The 25340-nt window shown below is 30.3% G+C and overlaps 1 protein-coding gene and 3 long non-coding RNA genes across 5 annotated transcripts in view; 1 reads left to right on the top strand and 3 right to left on the bottom strand.

The window, feature by feature from the left end:
- Nucleotides 1-200: 200 nt before the first annotated feature.
- Nucleotides 201-3896, bottom strand: LOC121127770 (uncharacterized). Its single transcript, XR_005867916.2, has 2 exons — nt 3437-3896; nt 201-3361 (listed from the first exon to the last, which is right to left on the bottom strand). It is a non-coding gene; the product is annotated as an uncharacterized lncRNA (long non-coding RNA).
- Nucleotides 3897-12583: 8687 nt separating this feature from the next.
- LOC139907083 (uncharacterized) lies at nt 12584-14514 on the bottom strand. The gene is made up of 2 exons (XR_011783411.1): nt 13326-14514; nt 12584-13251 (listed from the first exon to the last, which is right to left on the bottom strand). It is a non-coding gene; the product is annotated as an uncharacterized lncRNA (long non-coding RNA).
- A 1962-nt stretch (nt 14515-16476) lies between these two features.
- The window catches only part of LOC121127407 (MFS-type transporter SLC18B1), a 38193-nt gene continuing 29329 nt past the window's right edge, over nt 16477-25340 (top strand). Inside the window, exon 1 of the mRNA XM_040722750.2 lies at nt 16477-16994. The gene's annotated coding sequence lies outside the window, so the exon portion shown is untranslated. The remainder of the gene's footprint in view (nt 16995-25340) is intronic.
- Nucleotides 17090-24612, bottom strand: LOC121127409 (uncharacterized). 2 transcript variants are annotated; one of them, XR_011783410.1, is made up of 3 exons: nt 22378-24612; nt 18378-22315; nt 17090-17538 (listed from the first exon to the last, which is right to left on the bottom strand). It is a non-coding gene; the product is annotated as an uncharacterized lncRNA (long non-coding RNA). The 2 variants fall into 2 exon arrangements; XR_005867830.2 differs by having other exon boundaries at nt 18378-24612.

Here is a 25340-nt window from a genome sequence, read left to right as displayed (position 1 = left end):
GCATGGAATCAAGCAAACAAAATTATATTAATATTATGTTTACAAACTTTCTATGAATGATTTTTATGGATAAGTTTCCGTGGACTAATAATCATTAATTAATGGGAAGGAACAATTCCAAGAAATGAAATAAGGCAACAGATATTATACATACTTGTAGTATCAGTTACATCGAAACTCATTAATTAAATTACTATAAATATGATTATTACTTAATAACATTTATTCTATTGATACAGAGTTAGATAGAATTAGTATAATCTTGTAATAGCATGCGGTAGTTACTTTCCCCAACGACTAAGCTATTCATCTAGAACGAGTGTTTACTTTTATTTTTGGAGTTTAGGTATCCGTTGTTATTAATAAAGCCTTCGCTTATTTTATGATGATTTTTTGTTCTGTTATTCAGTCATTTGGCCATTTTCTAATCTCTGATAATGTAGTATTGCATTTAAAAGATCTTTATGAACATGCACAAATAGTGAATCAAGCGCTGCCCAATATTGACATCAACGACACTCTTAAAGATTCGTCTTTTACATATTATGATATATAGCATGGTCCATTGTAAAAGTCGCAAAACGCCAAGAATTTTATAAGCTACTACATTTATTTATTTATTCAATGATTTGCACAAGTTGATAGAGCTCAACCATTTAAAAGAAAATTGATAAAATATGAATCATAGAAGTTGATTAGTTGCACCTTCTAATATGATTTATTTATCTTGTTTCTTCACTGTGAAACTTTGTAGGGAAATTATGAACGATGATGAAACAAGGGGATCATTCTTTTTCTTGAGTCAGTCAAATGAATTATCTTCAAACATATATACAGCAGTCGAATTCAAGAGCAAACAAATTTCAACTCCATATTAATATTTTTATCTGATGAGGATAATTCTTTTGTAGAATTCTTTCAACACATATCAAATAGAAATTCAATGTTACGAGTATATCAATACGTGCATATTTGTAAACGGAGCTCTTCACAATTAATTTTTACAAGCGCTAGTAGAATCTCAATTATTGAGATATAAGCTCGAAGAAGTCGGAAGAGACAAGTTCAATATCTCCAAATACGAGTCCAAACCAATTCACAAGTTTTTGGATACGTGAGTCAGTGATTTTCAAGCCTTGAGTCTGATTAAAATCGTTGATCTGACGACGAATTCTAGTCGAGTTACGAATCTTTCACATTGAGTCCTAGTCAAATCTGAAATTTCTGAAATAAAAAAACAAAAATCCAGGATCCCATCTTAGCCCAACCAGGCTTAAAAGAGGCACACATGCAAAATTTCAGCCCCTATGTCCAACGGTGTGGCCACTTATAAAATACACACACACAGAAACTCTATTATGGGTATATATATATACAGATACTTTTAAAGGTGTGTCATAAAAGGTCATTGATAATATTTTTTCATTATTTCAATGGATAAAAATTGATTTTCTATTTTTATTGTGATATTTAATCTAATCAAGTTATTTTTGTATGTATTTTAAGTTTCATTTTTCGAGATTATGCACAAATTATAAAGTAATAGATAAGGATATATAAATGTGTAAAGAAAAAAAAATATAGAATCAATATTTTAATAATCTACGAATAACTTCAAGCAGAATGAGCGAGAATCAAAACAATATTTCGCCGGAATTAAATCTAGATTATTTATGTAAAGTTAAGTTATTTTAGCTTCAAGCAATTTCCAATCTAGAATGAATGCCCTCAAGAAATATATCATTTTATGTGCAATAAAAATCATTTTTACTGCACATAAAATATTTTAATTAGCATTCATTTAAAATTCGTAAAATGAAGGCAGAATCAATCATTTATATTCACTTCTAAGTGCCAAACCTACCTAATATTCCCCGTAAATGATCAAAATTTAAAACTTCATTTTCTATAATTACTTAAATAAATTATATATTCGCAACAGTTGTTTCCAGCTTTACGTAATCGTGTTGGGTTTTTACAAATCTATTTCCAGAGTCATCAATTTTCAGAACTTTCTATATTTTGATTTACAAAAATCGGCTTTCAATAATAATAATAATAGGAGGTTTTGTGAAATAAAAGTTAATTGTTCATGGGGAAAACATGGGATAAAGTTATTTATGTAATGAAACTGCTGATCACAAGTTTTATTAACACTCATGTGTTAATAAAACTTTCCTTCAAATATCCTTAATTTCCTTACTAAGGATTCCTTTAATTTTTACACTAACAAAATTTCCTATTTTGAAAGGAAAAATTGTCTAGAGCAAAAGAAAGAGAGTTTAAAAAGTTATAAAACATTAATTTATTGATGTGAAAATAAATTATGTATAATTATATTAGGCTTGGAGCTATTTGATAATTAAGTTAAAATAATAAAAAAATCCTCAATAATTACGACATGGGTCAAAAAGTTATTCACATTTTTTTATAATAGGAAATTGAGCTACAAATTCTCTTAAATATTAAGAAGATTGTTATGAGTATGACAAATGCCTTTATTTATCCGAATTTCTTTGCTAATATTGCATAATTTGATGACCCTATGAGTTAATAATAATTCATTTTATTAATCTTCTTTCTAATAAGTCTTCAAAAATTAGAGTAAATATAATTTGAAATAAGTTTTGCTTTCTTTCTCCTTCAAAACAGACTTTTATTCATAATAAAAATATATTATAAAACTGAACAAAATAGTAAAATGGGCCAATGAGTTAGATGATTAAGTTAGAAGTATCTTTCTTCGATTGTATCCATTTTCCTTAGACAAGGGACGACGTCATAAAATTGGTATTGAACTCGGAAAAAATAAGATGATTATGTTGATATCTTCCTATTACACTCCCATAAAAAATGGAACCACTACAAAATGGAACGAAATCTTTGAATAGGAATACAAATAACTAGTGTGGTGTTAGTCATTATTTATTCAGTACTGTAAATCTTAGGACCGGTCCTATTAGTCCTTGGAACCGGTCTTTAAGACTGCAGATCCTTCGGATAAACAAAAAATAAACTTGATTGATCTCATCAAGGACCAAACTTTATAAGTTCTTAGGAATGATATGCAGAACTGAACTAGAGCGGACAGAGACTGAACCTAACGGGAATGTAGTCTACAGTCCTAAATAAGGATTAACAGAACACTATGAATAATCATTTATACCTTGAAGTTATTCAAATTTTGTTGCAAAAAATATGAAATAGACTAAAAATTATTTAAGTTAGGAATTGCAGCCCAAAAATGTTTTAAGAAATATTTATTCATTAAAGGGAACACTTATTATTTTGTGGAAATGAATTTATTTTTGAGAGCAGAATCCAAAATGGATCCAATTTTTTTCTCTCGGTCATCCCAATTCTGAAATAACAGGGATTATAGTAATTCGAGACCTTTTTGTAAGTGATCCCATTTTGAAATATTAAAATTCTTTACTCTTAATAAAGTGATCGCTTTTTTGGTTTGATCCTGGTATCTCATTCCCTAGAACGGAGTTCACTCGTCTTCTTTATGAGGTCTGGTAGTTTTTCTGGGATGAGTTCTTTTCCCATCGTCCCCCGTGGAATTCGGAATCCAAATTCAAACATCTCTTGAGATGGGGGATCAAGTTAGAATTATCTTCTTTCGATTGTATCCATTTTCCTTAGACAAGGCACGGCGTCATAAAATTGACATTGAAATTGGAAAAAATAAGATGATAATGTTGACTATTTCCTAGTACACCCCCATAAAAAATGGAACAAACATCCTTCCAGATGGATATTTCTTAAATTATACGTTGAATATCTTTCATAAGTTATAAGAGTCTAAAAATAGAGTGTCGTTTTTCATCATTTTTCTATCTAAAATTGAAAATATATCGAGTTCAAAACAAGATACAGGCTCAATAAAAACATTTTTTAATCATAAAAACACTTTTACGTAAGTTTTTTAATACTACTTTTAATTGGGGGATTGTTTTAAAGGTAAAAAATGGGTCTGAATGATTATAGTCCCGAATTACTATAATCCCAGATATTTCCAAATTCAGATGAGTGAGAAAAAAACTGAGATCAGTTTTGGATTTTACGCTCATAGAAAAATTCGATTATTGTCTTTAATTCATTTGTACAATACAACTCCCCCCCCAATTGTTCCCCTGTGTTATCAATGGGCCTCTGAAGGGACGCTTAAGAACCACAGATTCTTGACTACAAATCAAAGTTATAAATAAAAGGAGCTTAATACTAATGTATTAAAAATTAAATAATTTTACAAAAAAAGATCTTATAGACGTATTTCGGATCTAAATCCTTTAAAAATGGTATTTTTTAAATATATTTACAGTGATTCGTTACATTCAAAATATGTACAGATTTCTGGTATAACATTAAACTTTAAAAGAAAAAAAAAAATTATGTATTTTTTCTTGCTCAAAATGTGTACAAATCCTTAAATATTGTAAAATACTCCAAAAAATCAAAACCTAATTCAATAAAAAAATAATCATAACTGGTGAGATGCTAATACAATGGGATATACAAAAGTAAATGTATACGGAACTCGAGTTTAAGTGATGGTAACAAGATAATTCTGCTTTAAAAGATAATTGGAAAATAAATATTTGAAACATTTATGGGTATTTCCATCCTTTCAATTCGGGTTTCCTCATAAAGATACAAATTAAATTTAAATGAACATGGGAATAACCTTTTATAAAACTGACAACTTCACTTAACTTTCTTCCACTTAAAATACAAAATATAGGGAAAAATTAAATAATAATAGTGTAGAAGTTAATGTTTGTAAACCATTTTAATTGCTTTCACTTTAACTCAATAAATATCTATGATTTAATTGTTTTTTTTTAAATTTTATATCGGTAATTACCTTATAATAGGTGAAACATTATATAACAAAAAAAAAAAAAACTTAATTTTTTTTAAATATAAATTTGTATACTTAATGTGGAAAATATTAAAAATTTTGCCTATGAAGAAAGTTATAAATGTTTTTAAACTAGATATTGGAATCGACTATACTGTTTATAATTCCCTCATGATTAAAGTAACAAGGAGAAGGATTCCGAACCCTCGAAAATAATGGCTATGGTACACACATTGTTTAAATTTAACCTTTATTATCGATTTAATTTACAATAATTGAGTATGATGTTTGAATAAATGGTAATACAAGAACAGAATCACTTTATTAAAAATATCACAGCACATAACTGAAAAAATAAATAATGAAAATAAATACGGCCTCCATATATTAAAAACCCCGTTTTTGAAAGCTTCAATTATTCAACTAACAACAATTTATTAATTTTTTTTAACACTCGCTTAAAAAAGCGATCTCAAGAAGCGCCTCATAAAAAAAATAAAAAATGGAACGCCTTAAAATATTTAGCGGAATTTCCTCGCTCTTTTTTTTTTGTTTGAAAAAACCGGGAATAAATGTTTTCTCCATTCGAATATCAATTCAATAATAAAAAATACCTTTTTCTTTTGCGTTAAGCAATTAAGAGGAAGTCGCTAAACATTTATATGTCAAGAATTTGTCAAAAATCACTTTCAATAAAATTGATGAATCTCTCTCAACCTATTTTTTTAGGGGGGAGGGGAGGAAGTTCCTTTGAAGTAATTTATCTATACCCACAAACCTAGAGTAATAAGATTATTAAAATCAATGTTATGTAATTCATCACAATGTGATCTATGAGTATATCTCTCAGTTTTTCCCCCAAAAGCATAGAGAAGAAACGGGAAAAGATTAATTGGAAATTAGCCTATTCTTCCTAGTAGAGGAGATCTCAGCATAACGTGCTTTCAAACACAGCGGATTTTGCATAAGGCGGTGTTTAGAATTATTCTGTCTCCCCGTATAATAAAATATATTCTCCTCATAACGCAGTTTGGTATATTATCATAATTAATTATAAAAAACTTTATATAGTATAATTTTGCATAAGGGGGTGGGGGGTTTGTACTTTAAGCATTTGGTTTGATACATAGACTGAAATTTTTTGGTTATTGCTTAACAAACAAACCTGCAATAAAAAATATTCCTGAATAAATATTGGTTCAGATAAATATTTAAATCTGACATCATTGAAATTACGGTTTTGTAAATCAAGTAAATATCTTATTAAGATTCAATTTTACAATTATTTGACAAGTATCTTGTCTGGCATACAATATTTTTAATAATCTTGGATGAATAATATGTTTTTAATTATCCTAATCATACTAAAAAACAAAAGACAAATAGTAAAAAGTTGACTTTGAAAAATTATTTCTCCCATTTTACGGGTTTTAATTGTAAAAAAGTCTCGTTTATGTAATTGTAGTAAATTGCTCACAATTTAGCAAGAGTTGAATCTAGGTTAACCAATCCACCTTTATCACTCTAATATAAGGCAAGTTATGTCGACAACTGGCAAAAGAAGTGGATATATGGATTCATTCCCGTAGAGGCGCTATCTTGGGGGCTCAAAGTTGATATTTTTACTACATTAAATGGACTAATTTCCAATAATTCTTGATTAAACTCCAATTATGTTTATCAGTAAAAAAAAACACTTTTAATTCGTATTGAATACTACTTGATACAACTGATACACAGGGATATTTAAACTAAATTAAAGTAATAGGCACTGAACATCCCTTTGTGATGTCTACATTTGTACAATTTTTTTATTGATTTTGGGACGAGAAAAGTAGGATAATTAGAGAAAAATATGTTATCCTTTAAATTGTAATAGTTAACTTTTGTCTATAATATTAAAATGAGGTTTTATAAAGTTGTAAAAGATATTTTTAATACATTTTAGGATCAAATATATTATAAAACTAGACAATAAAGCAACCTATTTTTTGATAGACATTAAGATTTAAGCCTTTTTATTTATTGGGCACATTTTAACATCCCATAGTTCACTATTTTCCTTAATATTTTTAGACTTGATTGTTTAGCCTCCCCCAATTCACCGATGTCAACCATGCTGACGTCACATGAGAACGCTCTTTACACACTAAATTATCATGTTAAAATTAGATAACGCCGTTTCAAAGATATTTAATTTCTGGGACATTAACATGGAATTTAGAAGTATCGAATTGATTAATAATGTAATAATTTACTGTAATTTTATTCCTTTTAATGATGCTGATTTTTAGGCTAATAGTCAACACAATTTCATTTCATAAATATAGTCTTATATTCCTTAGTATAATTCAAGTTACAATAGAATAATTATTTCTTATTTGAAAAGCATGTGTGTAATGTAATAAATAGTAATTATATTGGATATGAAAAGTCCAAGATCAATTAACCAATATAATTGAGGTTTTGTGTGTTTATATGGAGCACAATATGGATTTATTCCGCCTTTGCCCTTGATTTCTTCTTTCCCCTTAATTTTAAATAAATAAGTAATTTAATAGGCCAAAAAGTTGTTAAGTTTATTTAAAAATTAAGTTTGATTCTCAGGATTTCGTACGACTTTTATATTTAAAACCGGTTATTCTCATCTTCATGACCTAGTTTTGATTTCCGTATTTTGTTTTCTTAAAAAGAAAATATTTATTATCATAGAATAGGAGGGCCTAATTTTAAATAAGGAGTGTATTAATTTCATGCACAAGGAGGAGCATAGAATTAGCCACGACTCCAATAGATTATTATTTGACATCTTTTATAACTATGGTACTTTATTTTTGTATTTGCGCCTTGTCTTTTAGTATTTATCACAATGACTTTCTTTTGATTATTATTCATGAGTATTTTTTATGTCAATATTTTATGAGGAATTATTATTTTCTACTTGTTCATCTGATTGGTCAAAAGATATCAATATAGATTATATCTGAATTTCTCTAAAGTTATAAATAATTTTAGAGAAATCCCTTTGAAGTATTTTCCATTTCATTTTAATGATAAGGCTGAATAGTTAGAGTTGTATAAAGTATGACCTGGCTGTATGTTATAAGAAAATAAACCCTTAAGTAACTCGGTAACTCTGACAATTTGAAAAATATTTTGGGGTGTTATCATTACATTTTATATATTATATTAGCTACAAACAGCTGTGAGAGAAAGAAAATGTACCGTAAATCCCATTTTGTATCTAGTAAAGACAAGAACTTACTCCAATGTCGATTCTCAATTCCACTCTGAGTTCAGGGGATTTATTTTTCTAGAGTTTTTGTTTTGTCAATGGGGTGAATTATGCAGCAGCGCCAAAAATTTAATAATTAAATTTTTTTCCCATAAAATTTCCGTTTTAAATAACTATGGATTTTTTAATCCATTTTTGGAAAATAATTTAGAAAAGCCATATCTTCAGAACGTTAATCATAAACTTTATTTTGTTGCTCCCACTGCTCTGCAAGTGGAGGTGGTAGACTTAATTAATATAATATGAATGAAGATTTGTTCATAGTTTCCATACCCTAAACCAAACACCGTTGATGGGAAAATGCTCACAGTATTCTTCAAAATTTTTGTGTCAGAAAAAAGGGATCATATTCAGCAAAGTTATTATCGAAACAACTCTGATTGGAAATATTTTACTACTTATCAACGAAGAATATCAAAATTGAAGGGTGCATTGTAGATATTTATTCGTAGTGATGTCAAATTATGCAAATAAGATTTATTTGCATTTTGGCTTTTATTGTCATTTTTTTGCATTTAGAAAATGAATATTATTGCAATCGTCGCAATGTAAGAGCCCTCATGGCATACTCTCTAATTTTGCCCTTCCAAAACATGCGATTCTTTTCGGTTCCCCAATCTCGTTTATCCTTTCCCTCTAGCCACTAAAGCTCTTGAGGTTGTTACAATCCTTTTTCCACAATAGATATTAAGGTCTTCCATTTTTTTAAATTTTTTTTTCATTACCGATATATAACTCTACTGGAAGACACATGGTTTTAATACCCTGTGTTATTGAACATTAAGTATTACTGTCTAAAGTATTTGACTATGCCAAAGATAGTTGTACCCTCAGTACTCATTAAGGAGCTCGGTGGCACAAAGATATGGACTTATGTGCCAATGACAAAATCCCTGCTGTGTAAGCTTTGCAATTTCAGCGCCAAGGCCAGCAGGAAGTCGGTCCTAGATCAGCATGGACAGTGCGCTAGGCACAAAAATAATGATGAATTGCACATCAAGGGGGACAAGGCTACACAGAAGCTGTTCAACGTCAACAAATACAGTGATAAAATCTTTAACACTGACCTGGCGAGGGCCTTGATGTCTGCAAACATCCCCCTAGCCAAGATTGACAACAAGGAGTTTAAAGACTTCTTGGTAAAATACACCAAGAAGAAAATTCCCAGCAGAATCACCATGAACAGGACACTGGAGAAAGTGGAGTTAATTAAGCAAATGCCTGACGAGGAGAACAATGGTATCGAGGAGTCCAAGAAGCTTTTTGAGGATGTCTCTCTTGCAAAAGATATCGCCTTAATAAAGTCGAACTTCAAGGTCCTTAAGAAGAGAATCATTCAGCTCAAGGAAAGATTGCCTCTTGTCCATAATTAGGAATGTCCGTGAGAGCCTGAACATATCCAAATTTGCCCCCAAGCTGCAGGAAATTTTCAAGAAGAACCAAGTATTTGAAAAAGAAAAAACAAATTGGTAGTCCTCTCTGGTGAGAATATGTCCGGTTTGAACTCAAACATCAAAACGAGGTTCAACAGTGCCCCCATTCTATCTGTGGACTGTGAAAGAGCCTTTAGCATTTTCAAGGACATTTTCAACAATAAGAGGAACAGGTTAACGGAGGAACACCTAAGGGATCAGATAATTATTCAGTGGAATAAGAGCTTGTTATAATAAAAAATTATAATTTGATATAAATATTTAAGCCAAAATAAACACTTTTTTTTTTCTGGATTTATTTGGATTTTCGGCCTTTTCTACTTTGTAATTGCATTTTCGTTTTTTTCTAGACTTTTATTTAGATATTTAGTTAGCTCCATTTTTATGATGCATTATTTGGACATCCTCATTTATTCGCACATCAATAATATAAAAGATAAACCATGTTTGATTAAGTAATAGTGAACAACTTTCATAACAAAGATTGTACAACTGATCAAAGAAACATAGCAAAATTGAATGGTACATTATAAATATTTTTTTAGTATAGTTATATACTAAAGCAGGCTTGCCTGACGTTGCCTTGTACATAAAGAAATTAAAATTTCTTTATTCTGAACTCTTCTGCTTCATAAAACAAAAAATAAAGGTCTTAAAATTTTAACAATTATTCTCCCTGCTTGTCTGCATGTATCTTTCCGCACTGGTTTCAAAAGGAAATTATAAGGCTTAGAGACGAAGAAATATGCAAGTGCTGACCGTTGAACTGTTATTCACTCAATTTTCATATTATTGTCAAAAATCCTTTGTCTTAATCTCTCTTCTTCATCTTTTTCTTCTCTAAACCTTTAAGCTATATAATCTATATAATAAACGTAAATCTCTCTCTCTCTTTGTGTGTATGTCCTTCAATCACAGCCGACCCCATGGATGGATTTTGCTGATTTTTTCATATTAGACGTTTTATTTTTATGCTCAGGGAGGTGGTGTTGGAGTGATTTAACCTACCTCATGGACCAGCAACCGTGGGTAGGGCATATATTCTAGCATATTTGAAGGGGTTCTTTGTGCTTAGACACGGAGTGGCGGTGAAGTTTAATCTAACTTAAAACCTGGTAATGTACCTGTAAAATCTGAGGGCTGCTGTATATTTTGGGATATTAGGAAGGTTCCTTGGTGCTCAGTGAAGGGGAAACTTGCCTTGGGTCCACGAGTTCACCTGCACAACCTGTGAGCTGGAGTGTACTATAGAATATTAGAAGGGTGTCAAGAAACAGTTAAGGTATAGTTTAAACTGTATTTTGGCCCAGCACATAAACTTTACAACGTGAGGGCTGAAGTGTATTTTAGATATTAGGAGGGGTTCTTGATGGTCAGGGAAGGGCAGGGGAAGAATTTAGCCTACCTCAGGGACCAGCATCCCACAACCCGTGGGTGGGCGTCTATTCTTTCATATTGGAAGGGGTTCTTGGAGCTTAGAAATGGGGTAGGAAATATTATAATATATCAGAAGGGTTTCTTTGTGCAAGTACTTCACCTGTACAACCTGAGAGCTGGGGTGTATTCAGGGGTGTTATGAGGTTTCTTTGATGCTCATGGAAGTGGATGTGAGACTCCAAGTTCGGTGTCTGGCCCATTAAACTCAATTACTTCCTCATAGACAAATGAGGGTACAGACGTTTTCGAAAGTTTCTAGGGCACTAGGGAGCGCTGCAAGGAAAAACAAGCCCATCAGTCCCGAGTCTTTGAATCCCCTAGATGGGCCTGCTAGAAAATTGTCTTTCAGTATCACATTCAGGCAAACCCTGAAGAAACTTCCCCATCCATCTAGTCTCAGCTTGATGTAATAGTCTTCTCCAGTAATGGTCCTACTACTTACAATCAACTGAATGAAGCTGTTGACATCCTTGCAGATTTAAACAAGCCTTTTCTCAAGCTCAGAAGATTCATCCTTCTCTTTTTTCCGGAACTATATTTCTCTCGAGTTAAAAAAACTCCTGACATTTAACTCCTCTCTCTGTCAAGAACCTCTGAAGGTTGGCCGCAATTAAAAGCCTACTGAGATCTGCTTTCAAAGATTTGGCAGCCTCGAGGGTCTGGCGACCTGACAGATTGGGAGAATGCTGAATAGAAAGGAAAGTTTTTAGCAGAGATCTGGTCTATGTTAGTTTGAAGTAAGCTTCCGCCCATCTGAAAGTGGGATGGGCTTTCTGAGATATTTGGAAGGACAACGTGACCATAAAAAATAGGCTCAGGTGAAGCATTGCCAAGTTGGCCTTTTTCAGATGGCAGGTATATCTGCCTTTTGATCTCCTCTTGGAGCCATCTTGTGCCTTAGTGGTTACTTAATCCTCAAATAACATGGTGTGTATTACCCCTATTTACTCATTTAAAATCGAATTTACACATTCTTTCACTTTTGTTGCACATCAGCTACGGGATGACATTGTTAATTGATAATGCAATAGCATAGGAACAAAGGATAAAAAATGTGTACGTTTGTTTTGTTTTGAATTGGTATAAAACCCCCAATGTGAGTTTTTATAGCCATTGTGATTTGTGAGAGCTGGAAGTGATATTTTCAAGAAAAGATCCTAAAATGCGGGAAAATATTTAATCATATGGCGACCAGAAACTTCAACAAATTGGAAAACCATTTTGTATGTGCTTTAAAATCATGTTTTTGACCACATTTAAAATTTGCAAAGTTGACAAAGATGGTTCCTTGCCTGGAATAATTTATTCTCAACAGATTCTGAAAGCCAGATGTCACAGCTAAGGGGTTGAGGGTGTCATTTTGAGGGTATATTTTATTGCAAAACTATGTTGCTCCAGCTCACTGTCTTAAAATTTGAATGCTATTATTTTTTTGCTTTATGAAGCAGAAAGTTCAGAATTCTTTTGAAATTTTCAATGTTCTCGAAAAATCCGGGCAAAACCGTAAAAAAAGTGTGGAAAGATACACAGCAACTAACGCAAGAATAATTCTTAGATTTTTTTTAAGGCCTTTATTTTACAATATATAATATAAAAAAATACATCATAACTAATTGGGATATTACATTTGGTTATAAATATAAATAAACGTTGTAGTTTAAAATTAGTTCCCAAAGACAAATACCTCTTTATTTACAAAAGTACACTAAAAATCTATACAATAAATAATCATTAAAAAAAGACGAACAAAAAACCCTTACAACAAATAAAAACATAAAATAACCCAAAAAATCAGAAATCCAAAACTAATTATCTAGAATTTGCCCATTTTTATGTCCACTAAATATCTTGATAATGTGATTTAAAATTTTAATATATTTGATTGAGTTTTCCGAAAAATACCGTATAATATCCAGCACTAAATCGAATGTCAATGTATCGTCCTTGACTATTTTCAATTCAAAAGCCTTGTATCTTGACGCGTACGCAATAATTATGCCTCTTAACTCCATGTCATCCGTTGGTTCCTTCAAAGTCAATATAAGACTTAGAGTTAAGTATGCCAAACCCGATTACTTTAGCCTTCTTCGAAGGAATTAACATATTTTTGGGAAGCCCAAACCGTATTATGGCCGAGATATGGTTTGGTGAGGTGTTTACATGACCTTCTAAGTTCCATTCAACAAACTTCCTCAATAACAGCAAAAAAGGACACTCAGCTAAAAGCATGAACAACAACAGAATTAAAAACTCCATCACAGTTTTTGCAATAATTATTAAATATTATACAAACCCTAGCCGCTTAAAATTGGGCAGTGAATTTCCTGCCATCGGCAATTCCTTTAGTTGAATTCATTATATGGCTTGTCCAATCTTCCTTCAAGCTTAGAATACGGAGTTATTTTCTACAAATCGTGATGGCTTCGTTTGATACTTTTTAAAATGAACTCATTTTCATAGGCCAAGGAATCAGCATACATTATTTTTATTTTTTAGTTGTATATGAAGTAGTCGTTTGTTAGTCAAAAAAATCGTTTTTGGAAAAATGCTATTTTAAGACCACAATGGCCTTGAAGCGCATTTTTTTTTTTACCAGAGCCATTAATTGAGCCTTAAAAACCTACATTTTTTTTTAGAAAATCCACCCAGTAGCTAGGCCGATATTCCCAGATAAACACACACAGACATTCGTATTTAATAAAATATTTTTATTAATATTGTTTTCTCGTTGTTGTTTTTTTTATCAACAATATTTTTTTATTTGTTAAAAATAATTATCAACCTTAGTATTGATCTCATTTCTCGAAAAAGTTTTTAAAATATCCAAGTTTTGGAAAAGTCTATATAATTAATTTTGTAATCAAAGCAATGTTTGTTATGAAGACTAATTTATTTGTTTATTTTTCCATCCATTGCATTGTTCATTCCCAAGGATGTTATTATTAATAGAGATATATGCCCAGTTGCTCCATCTCTACAAAATCTTCAACACGAAACTTAGACGTCACTGCATTACAGGCGACTTAAATTAAAGTCTAGTTACAATTTCAAGTTGTAATTTGAGTATGAAAGGTAAATTGATTTACGACATCATATTGTATATCAATATGCATAAAGACTCTTCATGGGGATGACGTCATACCTCCTGTTGTGATACAAAAAAAAAAACTCATTACGGCCTACAGTGATAAAATATATACTCGTATGCATATATTTTATCGTATTAATATTTGTTGACTTAATTACTCATATACTTATCATATTGTATATTTTCTATAGAAAATGAGACTCGTTATATGGGAGGGTGTGTTTTAATTGAATTATTTAGTTATATATATATATATATATAATGTCGGTAGTGTGAAGCATTTCTTGGAGTTATTAGGAGTCGACAAACAAAGAAACTTTCCTTAAATAATATAGATTTGCCTTATTAATATAGAACATAATTCCTGAAGAAATACTCAATATTACTCTGCGTTTTTCACACGTAGTAAATCATTACTAAAATTTTTATCGTCAAAAATGAAAGAATAATTCTTGAGAAAATTAAAGATATATTCAAATTACCAACAGCGGCAGCAAAACTCACACGCTTATAAATGCTTAGGAATTACGACCATGAATATATGTGTTTCCCGTTTTCTTTTCCTTTTTAATGTACTTACCGGAGTCAAGAAGTACTTTGGTCACAAGGGCACTCGCAAGTAGAGCTTTAGCTACACTTACCGTGACTAAAACTTCATTATTTTATATATTTGCTTCCTATTTCTTTTCTTTTTGAATATGATGCACACTTTTTATGCAACATTGGTATTTCTTTCAAAAATGACATATCTATAGAACTAATTGGTTGTCCTTATATGCATGAAAAATTGAAATGAAATACAAAGGTTGACCTAATTTCATCAAAGGAAAAACTATTTTCATACAAATTCACATACTATATGTACATAAATATATTAAAGATAAGATTGTGCCCTATTTGTTACTCCTATTTACATTCCCAGAGAATATCAATCGAAATTATGATCAAAAAGACACATTATAAAAGCCTATAAAAGTATTCGAATTCGTAGTTAAAATCCTTGTTCATACAAAGACAATATTTTGAATGTCATAAAGGCGACATCGCAGTTCATGTATCATTAAAATCAACTTTAAATTAAAGAAATATCAACCAAACTTCAAAATGTACAGTGTCTTCTGTTTGAGCTTTGGCAATAATAATGACCTGTTGCATTAAATTAAAGAACGAATAAACTTCATTTTGTAATAATTTAAATTTAATTTTCTTGAGATTAATGCACAGAGTCAAGCGAAAATCATTTATACATACATTTTCAATGAACATCCCTAATAATATATTTAGCAAAAATGAATCCCTAAAAAACCAATGATTTAATACTTTGACTAATTATAAAACGCGACAAATATGTTCCTTTCATCAGTTTTTCTCGAGATGATAATAAGTTCATCAAGAGCCATATCTGTTCTCCGACATAAGTAAAAATATTTAGTGTTTTGAAGGAATTGACAGTTTAACAACACGAGCTGATAGGGTATAAAATCCTTTTTTCAGGAAAACTTTTCTACTATGAGGTCTTAAAGTAATTATTACAAACTCAATAACATAGGAAATCTAAGATTAAAGGATATATCTGAAAATGATATCCTAAAATCAGAATATTCAAATTTGGGTTCCCTTCCATCAAATTGATTTATACATCATTAAGATCGTCGGAGAGTTATTAGTTAATGCAATATTAATGAATGAAATCTTTCACTAAACGATTCAAAGTTCCATTTCTATCTTCCATTCCACAAAAGAATACATATATGTCAGCAATTACTTTTATACATTTAAGATAATATTAAATTCTTTATTTCATTTAAATGCAAGAATAATTATTCATTTATATTATAGTAAAAATACGACGGTTTTTTTCAGGAAATTGTCTATCAGTGTTAAGAAATTCTTAGCATAACTTATATTACATATTTATTTATTTCAGTTATATTTTGTGAAATTGATTATGTAATTTGTTAAATAATTTTACGTCTATTAGGAATAAATTCCAACTTTAAACTTCAACTTATTCTCCAACATTCGACTAACACTACAAATTTTTGTTAATGAAAAATGAATTATACTTGCACTTCAAATAAGTTCTTTTTAAGTATTAATCCTTATTATTCAAAAACATTAAAAAAGTTAGTTTTTTGAACGTTAAATTATATTTTTTAAAGACTGCTTATTAAAAAAATACTAAATTATGTTTTTTAGATAGTTTTTCGTCAAGATGTATTAGCTTATTTAGATACTAATATGTGCATAAGTATTGGCACTCTCAAAAGTTTCGGCTATTTTCATGACCAGTTCTTAATATTTGTCGTATTTTTTCCATCCGAGTCTAGAATATCACTTTTAATATGTTTTTACTCAAATAAGATCAGGAGAGTTGAGAACTTCTTTATTTGAGTACTTTCAATCCTCCCTTGATTATCTTTTTATATGTGATAAACTACCTCAGTATGGACTTGTATGGGCTAGACCAAAGGATATTATTTTCAAGGCAGAGAGAAGATTGTTCAATTTTTTAAGCAAGGCAGTGCATACAAATCGATTTCCAAGAAATTAGATGTTCCCAAATCAATTGTTTGCAATACATCGTCAAGAAATATGGAGAAGTTTATGATCGTAAAAGAACAGGTAGGCCATTAAAATATTTTCCACACTTGCAATAAAAAGTGGTCGGGGAAGTCAAAATTAACCTCAGAATAGATACCAAGGTGATTTTAGATGATTTAGAGAAGAATTGAATTGTTGTTTAACAAAGAACGACATCTAGAATGCTTCACAAATAAGGTTATCATGGGAAACGTCCAAGAAAGACACATTACCTCAAACTTCGACACCTTAAATCAAGATTGAACTTTGACAAATAACACTTGGAGAAGGGTATGTCCTTATTAATACTGTTCATTGTCGGTGTATAGTACTTTTGCCTTAAACTCAGGACATTTTGCCTTATATATGTATATAAATTTATGAGATTTATATTTAATTATTGTTTATTTTTGGTTGAAATTGATATTTCATTTCAATTTATAAATCAAATATGTAATTTTTATTACTATAAAACGCATTTAATGGTTGTTTTCTGCTAAAATAATAATGTTGTATGTTTTTGCCTCATATTAGACTTGTTTGTCATCTATGAGTATTTTCCAATATGAATAATCCATCATGTGTAATTATAATTAATTGATAACAGAGAAGTGATACGCACTTCTTCTATTCAAATCGTTATAATGCTTTTATTTCTTCTTCTTATTGTACTAATATTATTCCATGTCCATTGTCCCATGTGTCCATACATAAAGAGTTTGGATATGGTTCAACACATGTAATGTCCAGCAACAGCTTATTTGATAGCTTTTAAACTACATTTTTTACTTTTTATTTATTAAATTAATAGATGGAAAGGTTCCCGATGACGTTACTATAAAGAAAAAGGGTGTTAATTAATAAATCTGAATACAATTGTTGTTGCCTATAATTCTGGTATCTGGGTAAGAGTTTTTAATAAATATAGGCTATAATTTTTTTATTAATTCACGAAAAAAGTTAGTAACACCCATTGGACCCCATCCATGGGTTTGATGCAATTATCTGGATTATTTTTCAATTACAAATAAATATACAAAAATATAGCCACTAGACACACATCTTATTTTACTTAAAGTATGATATACATTATGAAAATAAGTTGGACCCGAGACACGAAGATCCAAGATAGGGGGGACGTATATTGGGATAACTTGATGAACTAAACGTGTATGTCATTTTGACTCAATGTATGTTTATTTTGTATTCTCATTTGGAGCTCAGATGCTCTCATTTTGAATTGAGAAGATTTATCTTATGAGTAACTTTTCCAATTGAAAATGGAAAGGTTAAAATGTAATGTAAATTAATTACCACTGATCAGTAATTATTACTATTGATAGACTTTACTGCATTCAGTGGTTGAGTTGTATAATCAAACCAGGGGGGAAGTTCAGCAATGGATTTTGATTATTGGAAGTTCGGAAGATTCTCCATGTTTTGTTTTGGTTTTTTTTTCATTCAAGTGCAATTTTAGCACAATATTCCTGTTTTAAAGGGAAATGAGATAAGTTTAGGCCATTTTTAATAAGGAGGAATGATTTTAGGCCATTTTCATTGTAGACGAAATTGCATCCCCCCCCACCCCATTTCCAAACAACTCGATCATTATGTACATCCGTATATCACATCAAATATTAGATTTTTGTGGATCAATGATGTACCACTACTTACAAATCAAAGTATGAGGGTTCAATTGATATTTTCACATCTATTCGTATTGTCAAGAAGACTTATATAAATCTAAGCCGAATATGTCTTATATTTATATACATAAGTAAATTGATCAATACATCTGTTGAGATAAACATTCGACATTATTTTATTATATATTTAAATATTTTTGAGCTCTTCATTTCACGGAAAAATATACGCATATATTTATTTGCTAAAAGTACGCCACTTTTCAATTAATATTTTTATGCAATTACGGATAAACTAGGAATATAGTGGATATGCTTAGTGCATGCCCATATGCATTAAATTTTAAAAGCTCCTCCCATTTACAGTCTTTGGAACGTTATCATTGGAGAAACGAATCGAGTTTACCTATGAATCTAATTGCATAATACAATTTTCTTTTTACAGATGGACGAATCTTTTGCGAGAAAGGAGGAGACAAAAGGAAGGGGAAGCTTGTTCATTATTCTTATCTGTTTAAGGTCATTTAAGAGAAATATTTTCTTTTAAATGACATGGACTCACTAGAATAATTCCAATCACATATTAGAGATTTTTAATCGAACTAACTAACCTAATTCATAGATGAATTAATCAAGTATTAATTCAGTTTTGACTAGTGTTGTGTCGATCCTTATTTATTCGGTCTAGCCCAGTCTTAGGACTGGGCCTATCGGGAATTACAACCTTGGGACTGGTCTTTAGGACCGGTTTTTAACAGTCAGTCTTTGGGATTTTATTAATGCATTTTTGTTTGAAATTATTAATTGATAAATATTCTGTCGTACATTAGATCATCCAAATGTCCATACAAACCTATGAAGTGGGCAAAAAAAAAAGAAAAAGAAATTATAGTATCGTTACAAGCAACTAAAATTGATGTTGTTATAATTGAATATGTGTTGGTTTGCGTAGTGGCGTAGTTAGTGTGTGGGGGAAACAAGTTCCGAACCCAGAGTTAAAAACAGCGAAATAATTGGATCTTTATCAAATATATCGTGGATATTATTCTCCCAAATCTTTGGTAATATTATAAGATTCAAATTAGTGATCGAATTAATTTTAAATAAGCCACAACCCATGGATTTAAAATAAAGAACTGCTATTCTAACATAATGAAAAAATATAGGCTAAATCAATTAATTGAAACGGATGTAGATATAAAAAGTTAATTTAAAAGGACTCGCTAGATATCATCGTATATTTATTAAATGTTCACATTCTATAAAGAAAAAAAAAAGTCAAATTGTACAAAGTATGAGTCATGAGTATCTAATTCAAAAATACTTTGAAATTTACTATGAATTATTAAAACATCGATATTTCCTTTCCTTGCACAAGGAAAGAGAGGGGTCATATAAATATTATATTTAGATTTATATAAAATTTATTAAGATAAAGTTGTTGTTGCCTTTATATGGATCTGAAAAGTAATCATTCCGTTATAAAAATTATCTTGATTTTCATGAGAAGAAATGTTGGTCACTTTCCTCAAACCTCCACAAAATTACCCGCCATACAAATAACTCTATTTAAATTAATCATCCGTTACTACGTGTCAAGGAGTAATTCATTAATGGACTATATTCAGTTATATTCTCTTGAAAAATCTTAATCCAATGTGAGCTATTCGTTATTTTATCTTGGTGAGTCTAAAAAGTATTTCCGAAGAAATAGGAAGACTTGGGTAAGGAAACGAATAGGTGAATTCCTCTTGGCAAATGAACATTTGAATACATGATATAGATTCCCAAATTTATAATAAACAAGAGCTTTGGTTTTTTTATTTTTATGTATCTTATATTCTTTGTGTTCAAATACTAATATGTAATTGTATTATGCACCAAACTCCTCCACCATCTTCCTAGAGACTTCATCAGAAGCAATATTCTCAAAATAAGCCTAAAGCAAATAATTCAAGTACAAAAAATTAGCAAATAAAGCCAAGTGACATCCTTTTTTATAAAACCCCATTCATTTAATTTTTAAACCCCTCACATAGTTAAAAAAAATGTTGATTATATTACATGACAAACTCTTGAGCTTTTCTTTGGATTCCAATTAGCACATTTGATGGCATTGGTCCACAACTTTAGTCTATTCATTTCTCTTAAAACGGTAATCATTTTCATGAACGAGAAGTGAAGAAACTTTTTAACTGTGTCTGATCTATTTTTATTATACACTCCACTACACATTTGACATTACCATTATGAAAAATATATTGGAATTTTTGGCTAAATATAACTAATCATAAAAATTAACCCAACAAAATAGTAAATAAAGTACATCCAAGACCTTTCAAATAGATCTTATAGTAGCTGACAATTTCAAGGCAACGAAAATTCTTAGTATTTGTAAAATTTAAAGACTTCCTTTTATACATGATGAGTATTTTTTATGGAAATAATTTCGAGAAAAGGCCTATCCTTCTTTCAATCTGTTAATAAACTGTCTTCATATTTCATTTAATGACGTTCTTTAAGAAACATATTTTTATTTTTTCAAAGGACCATCATTACTTAAATAAACTAAATTTATCGACTCTAACAATATATATGGTCCCCCTCATGTCAACGACCATGTGCAGACGTAGTTTGTACATATCCTCTTGGGATATTTTGTGTCAATATTGTCATTCAATCCTTTTGAATTTTGGTTTTAGGATATATATATATATATATAACTTATGTAGAGTATATAAGAAGTAAGTGATTAACTAACCTTAAAAAATCGGAATGTCATTCCTTATAGTAAAATTTAAGACATGTTTATGATATTTCCAATGCCCCTATTCATATATTTTATTCACATGGGGATACTTTATCAATACATTTACAGTTCTCCAGCAGAGATCTTGAAAGACCTCCTCAAAGATCCTTCGAGGAATATACAAATATGAGCAATGTAGTTTTCTTAAAATACAAGAGAGTAATTTTCAATAATAACTAATTCATTGGGGGTACAATCCTAATCTAACTACACAAATATTTCTAATGCATACCTTTGATTTTGATCTTTGATATCTGGATAAGAGTTGCTCTCACAAAAATATCAATTATATATTGGTATATATACACTTAAACGTGTACACCCACGATAGATGGGATATCCTACCTTAACAAACAAACGGAGATGATTACAAAACATCCGCTCAACTTTGTTGGCGGAGATAGTTGTAAGTAAAATGTATATTATTGATTATAACAATAATTAAAAACAATTGTGATATATAACTAGAGGTGAAATCGAAATCCCCGTGAGTTAATGTAAAAAGTATCTATATGTTGGTCATCTGGAAGATAGTTGTTTAATATTGTTAAACTCCATGACAAATTACGGATCAGTCTATGATCCACCTGGCAAAATACCGATAAATAAATTATCCGAATAAAATCTTAAATAAATAGTTGATATCTGATATCTTTACAATATTTAATTTTTATTATTAAAATATATGATGAATAAATATATAAACATTTCATTATAATTGTTTGCTTGATCATTTTAGTTCCATAGTCTTCGTAACTCCAACTTTAGTATTCATTAAAATAAATACTAAAGTCTTTGTTAAAATACAATGAGAGTGGAGAAGATAATGATGTTCTTCTTGACTTAATACAAATAAATCCTTAGATGACCAAAACACATCCAGCAGAGCACTCTTTCATTTGAATGTAATATCCTGTGCTGGAGTCGAATTCATCTTTCCCGAGTTTAAGTTATTTTAAAGATTCCCAGACTACTCTAAGTTAGCATGCCTTCATGTCTTCCTGCTATTTTGTCCAAGTTGAGTCTGATTAATCATATAGTATCCATCCTCATAGCATTATAGGAAAACATGGAGACGATTCTATCACTTAACATACTATATGAAACATATATCACTTTAACATATAGTCATATCATGAATTTCAAACCCTAAAAACTGACTAAAATATCTGTGATAAAGCTCAAGGCCATAATTATCTCCTGATTGACTTAAGATACATACAAATATATATTCACATACGAATTGAACTCTTCTAATGCATGCAATATATCATTCTTGTCATCCCAGTCGAATAGATGTCCATAGCATATATTTTTTCCAAGTCGAAGTTATCATGTTTCTGAGTCCAATTCCTCATGCTCCGAGATGAGTCCAAGTGATGATGCCTCTAACCTAAGACGTCATGAGATCCGATATAAGTCCATTAAAATAAATAATGTATATTATTAAAAATCATATGTGACGTCATTTCTTTAAACGTACCCTCGCCATAAGGTGGAATATATAACTCAAACTTTTGCGCCCTTGGTCGCCTCTATGTATTTCTTTCTCTATGGATATTAATGAGCAACGTACACTATAGTTATCCCTGTTAACTTTTCTTGTTAATTGACACTCACGAGGATTTAGACAATTTTCACATCCATAATGATCATTATCATTTAATTTTTGAAGAGGGAACTCATGAAAGGCGGGGAATAAAAATAAAGATTCGCTCCTTTGGAGTTACAATTGTAAGTCCCAAGGTTGGACATTGAACGGAAAAACGAACGGCATTAACGCTTTCCGTTCATTTTTGAAAGAATAAACGACGAACATGAAAATAATATGAACGGCCTTGCTTTTTATGTATTTTTTTCTAAAGTTACTACATCTTTTTTTATTGATCATGGGTATAATTATAATTATTATCTTTGATTGTGACGAACATATAGTTATATATATATATTGAAAAATTATAGATCTGATTTTGTGTGTGCAACTTTCAATTAGTTTGTACATTGATTACTTTCTATGAAATTTCTAACAACCTGATTTGTAGTTTATTGATCATTCATTATAGCGGGATCATTGTCCAAGTTGGAGGGAGAGGCTTGTATTTGTCTGAAGATATCCTTTTTTGACATCAGAAGATGATCAAACAGAATAAACAAAGTCATAAAAATTGGCTGAAGTTATTGGTAGTAGTTCAATGGAAAGGGATTTGAATTCATTACGATTGGAAGACGCTCATATTTATTCACTGAAATGGTCACAAGGGATAAGCAGATTTGTATTTATGTCACCTACGTACATAAAGATCAACCCATTGAGACGGAAGTGTAGATTTTTCGAAATGGCTTTACATGTAATATCTCAATAAATATTGAGTTTATTTGAACTTTTGTTTTTGCTAAGTAAGCTCAAGATGATCGAAATAATATCTTATTATCTATCTTTTAGATATAAAGTACTTTCAATTTGAATAGTTGTAGCTATATTCATAAGAACAACCTCAAAAATGGTGTACGTCACGTACACTACGTTCAAAACGTTTTTTTTTTTTTTTTTTTTTTTACGACATACTTTTATTTTATTTTATACGATACGTTAGAAATTAAAAATATAGGTTCAAAATTTGAGAATCGTAACAGGGGTGTCCACAAGATAATATATATATATATATTTATTGGAGGGGGGTGTCCACAGCATAATTTAATCGAAGGACCTTGCTTTATAAAAGAAACCCCCCACAAAAAAATTTCCCAATAACCATTCTTTTCAGAAAATAATCTGAATTTCTTTTTTCTCGTATGGGGGGGAGCTATAGCCTCTTCAGCCCCCCTGTGGACGCCCCTGCGTAAATTCATTTTTTATTTAAGAAAAATATCATTTCGATATTAGAGAGTCTTTATCAAATTTTTTATTTATTTTGAGAACAATTGAAGAGTTTCTTCCTCAAATTTTTTATAGGCATATCTTTTTGCATCTAAATACTTAATTATGAAGTAATAGTATGAGAATGTATGTGCAAATTTTACAAATGACATATGTAGAATCATTTTTCATTATTTCCAAAGAAGGAGTTGTTCAAATTCGTAAAAAATGTTAAACCTTCGGATTTATTGGGTTAATGTTTACATAGTGCCTATGAACTTAGCTGTACTTGGAATGATCTTCTTATTTTAACCTAGTTTGACACGTCCATACGCTCCTCCGTCCCCCTTTTCACGTTGTGAGAACAGAATAATATTAAATGTATCCCAATAAACACACTATCTAGACTTAATGGCTCCTTTTATTTCTAACCACACAATTTGTAGTTTTGTAGGAACGTACACTGTGCCATTTCTCTCTCTAAGGAGAAATTAAATTAAGGTTGAGCTTATTTATTAAATTAGAGAAATGTTAAGTTGTGAGGATCACAATTTTTTTCTTTTAGGCGAAAGACATCGTATATAAGTTTTGAACTGGTTTGAAAAATATTTAGAGGTAGCTCAACGGGCCCAAAGTTTTAAAATTTACCGATTTAAAAAAAAGAAGGAAAGGTTTTTGACCTGAATATCTACTAAACCTATGTTGTTAAAACAAATCTTATAGCGCATGAAAGTTAGTTGAATAAATTTAAAATCGAAAACTTTGTTATTGGGGTAGATCCTTCGATGGTCTTCCACAATTTGTAGAATCGTCATTTGTTATTAACCCACTATATTCTATGATGAGCGCCACTACTCCTCTTTCAGCAGGATCATTGCTTACGTGGAGCGAAGCAACTTTTTCTGATGCCTCCATATAGTCTTTCCTACCATTCAAAAGTGCAGGGTCAACTTCTAATAAACTATCAGGCGGTGCAAAAATTTCCTGAAAATTCTTCGTGACAAAGTCTTCAATATTTTTATGTATAAAATCATTAGTTAAGTTTTTTGTATTCATGTGCTTAACTTACAGAGAGCTAAGCATTTTTCTTTTTGCGGCTAATCATCGAAGAAAAAGTATCTAACGAGTTCCTCCAACAAATACCATAAATGTTTGGAAAATTTGCAAGAGGTGGATTTATAACTATGTATATTAATTGAGGATTATTCGATTACACTGAGATCATTCAAAGGATAATTTCTAGAGGCTTGAGATGCATTAATCCTAGTTTTGATACATACTCTTACAATGAAAACACAACCATTACGTAATCCTCGTGTTTGCCTTAG

This window comes from Lepeophtheirus salmonis, chromosome 13 (assembly GCF_016086655.4).
Source record: "Lepeophtheirus salmonis chromosome 13, UVic_Lsal_1.4, whole genome shotgun sequence".
NCBI lineage: Eukaryota > Metazoa > Arthropoda > Copepoda > Siphonostomatoida > Caligidae > Lepeophtheirus > Lepeophtheirus salmonis.
Note: the sequence above shows the minus strand (reverse complement) of the source record. Positions and strands in the feature narration are given on the sequence as shown.